Source organism: Lycium barbarum, chromosome 9 (assembly GCF_019175385.1).
Source record: "Lycium barbarum isolate Lr01 chromosome 9, ASM1917538v2, whole genome shotgun sequence".
NCBI classification, from domain to species: domain Eukaryota; kingdom Viridiplantae; phylum Streptophyta; class Magnoliopsida; order Solanales; family Solanaceae; genus Lycium; species Lycium barbarum.
This window is the reverse complement of record NC_083345.1, coordinates 83979431-83988792: the sequence shown is the minus strand read 5'-3', so window position 1 is coordinate 83988792 and position 9362 is coordinate 83979431. Positions and strand designations below refer to the sequence as shown.

Below are 9362 nucleotides of genomic sequence, written 5' to 3'. Positions count from 1 at the left end.
AATTCACAATGCATAAATAAGCCCTGCAGGCGAATCATTCGATAAAATCCTCGATTAAAAACAAACCAAACGAAATAAAGCCAAATAACCAACGAGTTAAGACAAAACCAAGTATCGAAACATATACTCGGATGAAGAAAACAATGGCCAAAAAGGAAATAGGCATTTCATATATAAACCAAAGCTTTACACTTAGATTTTTACATAATCAAAATAAAAAAAAAAAACAAAATGAAGGGCCGTACAGGCCCCAGTCTATCCAGTATGATTGGAGCCGAAATCCTCAGAGACGGTTTTCTCGGAGTCATCGTCGGAGTTGGCATCGAGGGCTTTCTTGGCCTTATCCTCGATAGCTTTGGCTTCAAGTATCCAGTCTCAGATGTCCCCTAAACCTATTTCTACTTGCTCGAGGGTAACTCGCCAAAATTTCCAACGTTCATACTCGATCGAAAGTGTAGTGTGAGCCTCGGCAGCCTCCATATCTTTGAGGGATTCTTCCAGATCGGCCTCAGATTTTTTCAGGTTCTCTTCCAATTCGAACTTCGCCTCAAGTATAGTGATTCGAACCTGGTTGATGGATTCAAGCTCGATCTAAAGAAGATCATTGGCCATAATAACCTTCTCGACCTTGCCCTTAAGTTCATCAACTGCCTGAGCCCAAGTCTCGGCTTTCTTCTCTAATGCCCTCAGCTTCTATCTCTCGGTGGATCTCTCGGTTTCGAGCTGGTGAAATTTTTCTACCGACTTCTCAGCATCAGCCTTGATCGAGTTAAGCTCACCACGAAGCTGAGTGATAGTAGCCTCAAATTCGCCTAGCCTCGTAGCAAAATTGGCATTATCTCGGCCAAGGTTTATGTTATCCTGTTCCAGGAATCGGTTCTTTTCAACCGCATCATCAAGTTCAGCCTTCAAACGGAGGTTATCAGCTTTAGCTGCCTCAAGCTCGGATTGAAGGTTCAAAGGAGGGACTGCCCGGCTCAGCTGGTCCTCCTTTTCCTGTAAAAGCAGCTTAAACTTCTCTGTTTCCCGGCTCTGAGCATCGAGTTGACCCTTCAAGTCCTTTACTTCGCGTTGGGCTTGGATGAAGCCCTCATTTACAAGCACAACACTCTGCAAAAGAAAAAGGAGTGAAGTTATAAAATTGATTAGCGAAAATGGAGAATCACACATCAATGCTGTAGAAATGCATAAGAACACTTACCCGATTACCCGCATGCATGCCCTCATTTATAAGACATTGCCATGGGAGTCCCTCCATATTTTCCTTGTCTGAATCTGAAATAAGAGGTCTTAGGTAACTTGTGACCCCCACAGGATGCGATAAAAAGCTGCAGTCCTCAGGGACGGTGACCACAGCCGACCTAGTCCTCCTCGGTTCTACGCTCGGGGCTGGGAAAAGGTCAACAAGTTTTGACCGCGCACCTGTTTCAGTGGACCGGTTGACAACCCTCGTAGCTCATGGAATATGAAGATGACTAAAGCCCGAGGCTTCAGCCGTGGCAGGAGGACTACCAACAAGCATATTATCGAGGTTATCAGGAGGAGAAACCGAAATAACTTTAGCAGTGTCAGCAGTTGGAAGTACCTCGGTCGTAGTGGCTGGGTCGGCACTAGACGACGGGTCGGTTGCCATGGTAACTTCAACTTCTAGGATCGTTTCAACCCTTCTGGAAGGCTCAGTTTCCAAGGTTTTTCTGGACCTTCTAGGCCTCTTCACCGAAGGTGCCGCCTCGGGTGAGACATCACCTGAAATGTCAATAAACTCAATTGACCTTAGAGGAATCACAGCTTAGACATACTCGGTAACCGGTGGAAAAAGAACTTCATCCTCCACACCTGTAGTCGAGGGTGGAATAGTAGTTTCTTCCTCGGGAACAGAGGTGACGAAGCGAGCCGTACCAACTCTTCGAAGAATAATGTCGGGCTCGGATTCATCCCTCAGGGTCCGAATATCACTCCTCGACCTTTTCTTTTGCTTCTGCCCCTTGGTCGAGGGTTTTCTTTGCCTCTTTTCAGCTGCGACAATAAGTCGAGATGATCCTGCCGTATCAAAGTCAGAACCCGGTGTGGCAGGCTCAGCCGTTGGTGTGGTTCGTGGCTCCACAAATCCCTTGGGCAAGCCTGAATATCAAAAGAGTTATAAAAAGAAAAATAAAAACAGGGGGACGCGATGAGTTTCAATCAAGGGGAAGATTACCATGGTTCTGTGCAACCTACCGGCCACAAGACAGGTCTGCCCATGTCCGATCATCATGAAGGTGTTGGCTAATGATTGCCTCAACCCACTCGGGGAAGTTCCGAACAGCGGTAGGAATCCATGCCTCGGCTAAAATATTGTACAAAGTAAAAAAACAAAAGATGTAAGCTTGAACGCATGCGGAGGAAACACGTTTAAGGAACTTACGTCTATTATTCCATTTTTCCGGAAAAGGGCATGTACTCGGCCGGAATGATGTCTGCGGTCCTTATCCGGACATAACGTTCCAACCACCCTCCATCTCTATCCTCGTTGAGGTTGGAGAGGATCGGGTTTCGGCCTCGTTTTGCGACCTTTATCATGCCTCCCCAGAAAATCCTCGGACTGGATAAAGTGTGCCAGCGTGAACTCCTTTTTGGCATTATTTGTAGTAGACGGAGGCAGGCTACGATCCTCCAGATAATCAACCCAATTTGGACTAAGCACACATTGTTGGTCCGACACATTTCGAGAATAACCGGATCGATTGAGGGTTCGAGCTTAAGTGTAAACGGGTATGTATAAACGTACAGAAACCCTTCCTTGTAATTAATGATAGATTCGTCAGCGCTGGGGGCAAATACTTGAACCGGACGTTTGTCCCATCTGTAGTCGGCTCGAACCCGAGGAAAAAATCCTCTGTAATTGACGAGGGGTACCGTCTCACGTCAAAACCCCTATTCGCAATTTGTACTGCCTTCTTAACGGCAAATTCATGGTTATATTTGGGTTTTGCCGGGATTATATCCATGGCAGTTGGCTCCACAAGGGTTTTACCTTTGGGTTTAGAAATAGGCCTGGCACCCGAAGATGAAACCGAGGGTACTTCCTGGGAAGCAGAGCTGGTGTTGGCTAACATTTTTAGTCAATTATGAATTTATGAAGAAGTTGGTATGAAGATTTGAAGGCGAAGATGAAGGAATGAGCTTAAAGGTTTGAAGGATTGAAACTTCGGGTTGAAGACATCAAGGTTACGGTTCAGAAAAATATGAAGATTTGAAGAACAAGCAAGCTGAATTTTAACCAAGGAGTCGAAGATTTAGAGAAGTCAAAAGTGAAAAGTGAAAGGTAAAAATGCAACCGTAACTCTTATATAGACAGTTCACTGAGGCGGTTACCGAAGTCGACCAATCGAAAGGCGACACGTGTTCGAGAATTAATGAGACGTGAATTGAAACGACGTGGGTTGAGGCGGTTTCCGAGGTTGGCCATTCGGAATGTGACACGTGGCCGAAGTCAGAAGGACGTGACGTTACAGTTCCCGCCTATTTTGAAGATAATAATGAACTTATGAGACCACCGGTTTGAGACTCTTCCACTTCCTGTCACTCCGGTGAAACTCTACTCCGGAAAGTGTAGGGACTATCTGTATACTATAAAAACCGGGTCAACGCATGACCGATGAGGCCGGAGCCAAAGATAGGTCCAAATGGGTACGAGCACGTTCAATCTTTGCTCCACACCTGGGATGTTGTACTGGACACAGGTGACCCGAACCAAAATCAGTGTGTCCGTTGGTCCGGATTGTCTTAGCCTAGATGAGCGTGTTCGTTGGTCCGGATAACTAGGTGGGAGGTTACCACGCGTCATAAAACCGTTCCGCCATTTGCGCTGACAACCGTACAGGTGTCAGACCGTACAGATCAGCCTTATCTTTTTTAGGATTTATTCATAAAGGCTTTTTGTATTGTACTAAGGGCCCATAAGGAAAACCTATAAATAGAGGGCAACCCTCCCCTTTCTTAGGTTAGTTTTTTTTTTTCTCATAACATATCATTGTAACCATCTGAAGTATAAAATCTCTCTTCAAAGTACTTTGGTCCGGATTCGTATTGTTCATCAACAACTGGTCTAATCCATCTTTATTGTTTAGGCATATTTGGCTCATATCATCTACTAATATAATATTTATACACATACATATAAATAAAATCATATACACATCCATAGACGTTTCATACCAACTTCAAAGATTAAAGTTCATCCACATATCTTATTTCACCACATACAAATCTAATTGTTACCCGTAATTTGGGGTAAATAGGTTCAATTCTATGAACCATAGAAGAAGAAAGAAGACAGAGAAAGAATGTAGAAGATGAGAGTGGGAGAGATTAGATCTTATTCATTACATTAAGAATCTAAATACAATGATATAAGTCTCTCGGTTTATATAATGAAGTCTAATCCTACTAATTGAATAATCTTGATTCTCGACTACCTTACTTTGGAAAAGGCTAACTAACTCTAACTACCACTACTAAAAAAACCGGGATTTTCGACCAAACATTTCGACCACACGAGGTCGAAAAGGCCTTTATTTCGACCAATTTTTCGACCACACGTGTAGGTCGCTAATAGGTAGGTCGAAATTTTTTTTTCGACCACACGTGGTCGCAATCACATTCTACCGAAATTAAGGGAAAATTATTTTCGACCACATGTGGTCGAAAAATTATTTTTATATTAAATTATATATTTAACTTTTTCGACTACGTGTGGTCGAAAACACTATTTATATTTAAATATAAAAAAAATATTTTCACAATTTCGACCACACGTGGTCGACATTGTATTTTTCTGGGTACAATTTTGACCACATGTGGTCGAAATTGTGAAATATCTGGGCTAACTTTCGACCACCTGGGGTCGAAAATCTGGAATATTTTTTTAGCATTTGCCTGTTTTTGACATCCCACCTGGCAATTGTCAAATAACCAAATTCATCAACCAAAACAGTCATCCCATTCATCAACAATGCAACACAACAACCATAAACAATGTTCAAACACTTGAACACTTAAACATTGTCCATTCAAACACTTAAACATCTTAAAATTAAAAGTACTTCTAATTCGAATTAAAACTACATTCAAACTCTTAAACATAATATACATATCCATTTAAACATAGCCGAATTAGAATCCGAAAGCACACTAATCAAAAAGGTCAACGTTCGGTGTTAATTTGAGCTTGCATACCCAACATCCTGCCTCCGAGGAATTAAGTGTTCTTGTTAGTAGGTCAACTTAATGCTTCATAGCTTCATACTCCTTAGGATCAACTGCCCCATCATCATCAGCACCTACGACTTCAAGGGCCGACGGGTATCGACGAAAGGCTCCATTAGGCATCCCATAAACTGTCCCATTCCTTGTGGGGGGAGCAACCTTCTCAATCCACTATTGCTGTATTACCTCGTCGGTCATCGGCGTGCTACTTGGCTGAGTGGCTCGAAACTCCTCAGAGTGTTGCTGAAATTCGTTCTGAAATTGAAGGATACAATGTTAATAGTCTAATATAGTACAAAAAATATATTATTATTGTTTTGGTAAGTACAAAGAATGACTAGAAGCAACAAATATTCATACTTAACTTTGCAAATTTGTAGAGACAGAAGGTATCATAAAATAAATAAAAGATGAATCATATTGACTTCAAAATAGCAGTTGAACTTCCAAAAACCCACAGTTGTTTCAAATATCTACTTGGATTCTATCCTAGGAGTCTTAATGAAAAATCTAGATTGAAGTGTTTTATCCCTCCATAGAATAGCAAGTATCTTCCAGTTGAATGTCAAGAAACTTAATGAATCGTGTATATATATATATATATATATATATAAAAAAAAAAATCGTGTATATAAATATACAGTACCTGGGATACTCTTGATTCAACTGATGTTTTTTATCAATAAAACTTGCAAGCTACATATTTGGAGATAAAAACAATTAGACAAGATATATAAATTATGCTTGACGTTTCTTTTTAAAAAATACTATAAAGGAGAAAAGGTCATTCACAAGTACTCATGGAACTCCATATTTATCAATTTAGAAGATACCACTTTATCTCACTTTATTTAAAAAAGATCTCACTTGGCAACAAATTCATGTTTGCCTATTTAAGACAGGACTTGGCAATACATTCATAACGAAGCTGATTACAATCAGGATATTTACATACTAACAACTTTAAGAAAACCCAAGACTCTGATTCTATTGTAAGATAAAAAAAAATGATAAAGTTTGGATTACATATCAATTAATTACTGATCAGGAAGCTAAGCATAAAATGAATGCACTATTTAATGATTCATAGTTTGCTATTCATATAAAAGAAAGGTACCATGAGCATGTTATAAATAAAAGAACTCTGAATGACTCCTAAGTAACATGCTTTCTATTAAACATAATTCTGTAACATAACAGCCAAGATTTCTATTTGCTAATAAAAGTCTAGCTGGGATTATAAAAAAAAATAATTAGTCTTAAGCTAATGAGTTTTATAAGTATGAGACTAAACAATTACCTTTAATTCCAATCAGGCAACATCCAATGCAAATTTATCCTATAGAGATACAGAAAAGTTCTATCACGTAACTTCTTAGAATAATGGTTTTACATATACAAAGACTCAATCGAAGTAATTCATAGACTGTATTCAGCCATCTTTATCGGCATTCAAGTTCAAAGGAAACGAACACGATCAACACCTATAGACATGTATTCTAAGGCATAATGCATACCTTTATTAATACCTTTAACAGAGATTCTAAACTCCGAAGAATCTATATTTCTGTCATGCCATATTCAATAAGTCAGTAATTAAGTCCTAAAACATAGTTACTCAAGCATCGCGCCACAACACAAACCAATATTATGTGTTCTCTATAAAGATCAAAGGAGAAGTTAAAAATCTGACCTTTTAGACTCAAAGAAAACGATGATATCTCATCACTTTTCAGTTATGAAATCCACCTTAGCATTGCGAACTTAAGAAAAATACCGACAAACAGAAAAATAACTCAAACCATAATAAGTAGCCAAGAGGAAAAGAAGAAGAGAGAAGTGTACTGCAACCTTTAGAAAAATGTCCTCATATGCCACCATTGGAACGAGGCCAAACCTTCGAGAAGAGGGGGTACTGCAACCTTAAAATTCCAACACAACAAGCAGCAATGGATAGATAACGGGGAAGTAAAGGTAACACAGGCTGACAGTGAAGTGGTGGTCTCCGTGAAGCAATGAGTCTTGCTTTGAAACTCCATTTTTTACTCCATTGTGTGTGTCAGCTTGTGTATGCAAATAAAAGAGAGGAGAAGGATATTAGTCACTAACAATAGAACTTGCAATTGACGTTTCAAATTATTTCAGCATTAACTAAGCAACAAACCAAAGTGAAAACATTTATACAAAAAGGAGGCAACCTCACGTCTTAGCCAAATGGAAGCCCCATAAACCATAATTTTCATGATATGTATATATATATAAGTTCCTTCTTCAATACCCATATTCATAAAGTACAAAATGATTATTTTAAGGACACAATTTCTCCTTCTTTATGAGATCTAAATTGACATTGTTAGATACAGAAGCGAAAGGCCTAGATTATGGTCCATGTTTTGGTTACAAGAGGACTAAACAGATTTGCATGTATTGAGCAAAGTAATTGAACTAATGCATGTCATCCAGAAAGTATATAAATCCCTATCAAGCATACTTTCTAAATCATGAATCCTAAAATTCAAAAGATAACCAAATCATGGTTCATATTCCACATAGGAACATATTCACATCCATCTAGCAAGTGAAATAGAGCAACTACTAACTTCTATAGTCATGATTTTCAGAGAACACATAATTTAATCCAGATTCTATAACACATCAGGACACGAAATACATACAACCAATAAGACATGAAAAGCAAACATGAATAAGTATCTAATTACGATGTTAAAAAAAAATCAGTTAATTGAAACCCTTAAGTCATCAACCACAATCGCAACCTCCAACTTCGGGAAGCGATAAAATGAAAATCAAATTCGAGAATCACATAAAAGTCCACAATACATAAATTCCCAGGGATACAATTAACAAAAGAAAAACCCAAAATTTTAACAAATCAACCTCAAATACTCTACCTGATGAATTAATTAGAAGTCGATTTTGAGAAACAGCAACAACAGGTGGTTAAATCAACAAAGGAGTGAACCCCAAACCTTAAATCAAGATCGAAAAGGGAAAATAACTGAGAAGGAATCCAAATCGTGTGGGAAGGTTACCTCAGATGGTAGAGACACTAAAAGGGAGTGCTGGGGTGGGGATGATTGGTAGAGGGTCGTGAAAAAATAGGGCGAAAAACTGGCGCCTAAAATTTCAGCTTTTAACAACCGGATATTGTAACTTTTAAGGTCCAAATACTTTCCCTTTGTTACTGATGAACTAAAAATCGACTTTAACGACTGCAAAAAAATTGGGTCGCTACAAGTACCCTTATAACCACCGGATTTATATCCTTTTGTTAACTAGTGGTCGTTGAAAGACAATTTTCTTGTAGTGATACCTGAGCTGGCGGCGATGATTGCTGGTCGAAAACAGCGGCGGCGTCTGGTGGCAGTTGGGTGGTAGGATGGTAGAGAAAGGAGAGGGAGAGAGAAGAGAGTGAAAGAGAAGGGGGGGGGGGGGGGGGGGGGGGGAAATGAAAAGAAAATTAAAGAGACCTAGATCTGGTCTAAATCTTTTGAAATTTTCGATCACATGTGGTCGAAAATAATTAAGTCAGATTTGACCGACTGTGACTTAATTATTTCAACCACATGTAGTCGAAATTAGATTTTTATTTTTATTTTTTAATTAATTGTTTTTTATATATATATATAATTTAATTATGTATAAACTGTTTTTTCCCATTTATTATTTGTATAAAAATTAATTTCGACCACACGTGGTCGAAATGCATTTTTCCTATTAAAAAATCGACCCGGTGTGGTCGAAATTCTATAAAAAATTAAATAAAAATTAAAATTCTTCAAATTTCGACCACCCGTGGTCGATTTTTTTTCGACCAAAAGTGTGGTCGAAATTTTTAGGTCGAAAATGCCCATTTTTTTAGTAGTGATACTTCCTAATTGCAGTTAACTGATGACCGTACAAAGACTCTTCTGCTCTTACTTAAGCTCATGAGATTTCTGTCTTCAACAGCTCGCTATGTACTAATTAAGATTACCTAAACAGTTCAACATACTGAGATCTTTGTTCCAGAAGTATGTACAGGATTTGAACCCTGAACGTACTGATTCCAATGGTTGTGTGAAGATGATCTTTTTGCTGGAAGAACATATATT

The 9362-nt window shown here is 38.9% G+C and overlaps 1 long non-coding RNA gene across 1 annotated transcript; it reads right to left on the bottom strand.

Annotated features, from left to right (window-relative positions):
- Window positions 1-4958: 4958 nt before the first annotated feature.
- On the bottom strand, window positions 4959-8457 carry LOC132611081 (uncharacterized). Its single transcript, XR_009571452.1, has 3 exons — window positions 8301-8457; window positions 7170-7310; window positions 4959-5502 (listed from the first exon to the last, which is right to left on the bottom strand). It is a non-coding gene; the product is annotated as an uncharacterized LOC132611081 (long non-coding RNA).
- Window positions 8458-9362: the final 905 nt, after the last annotated feature.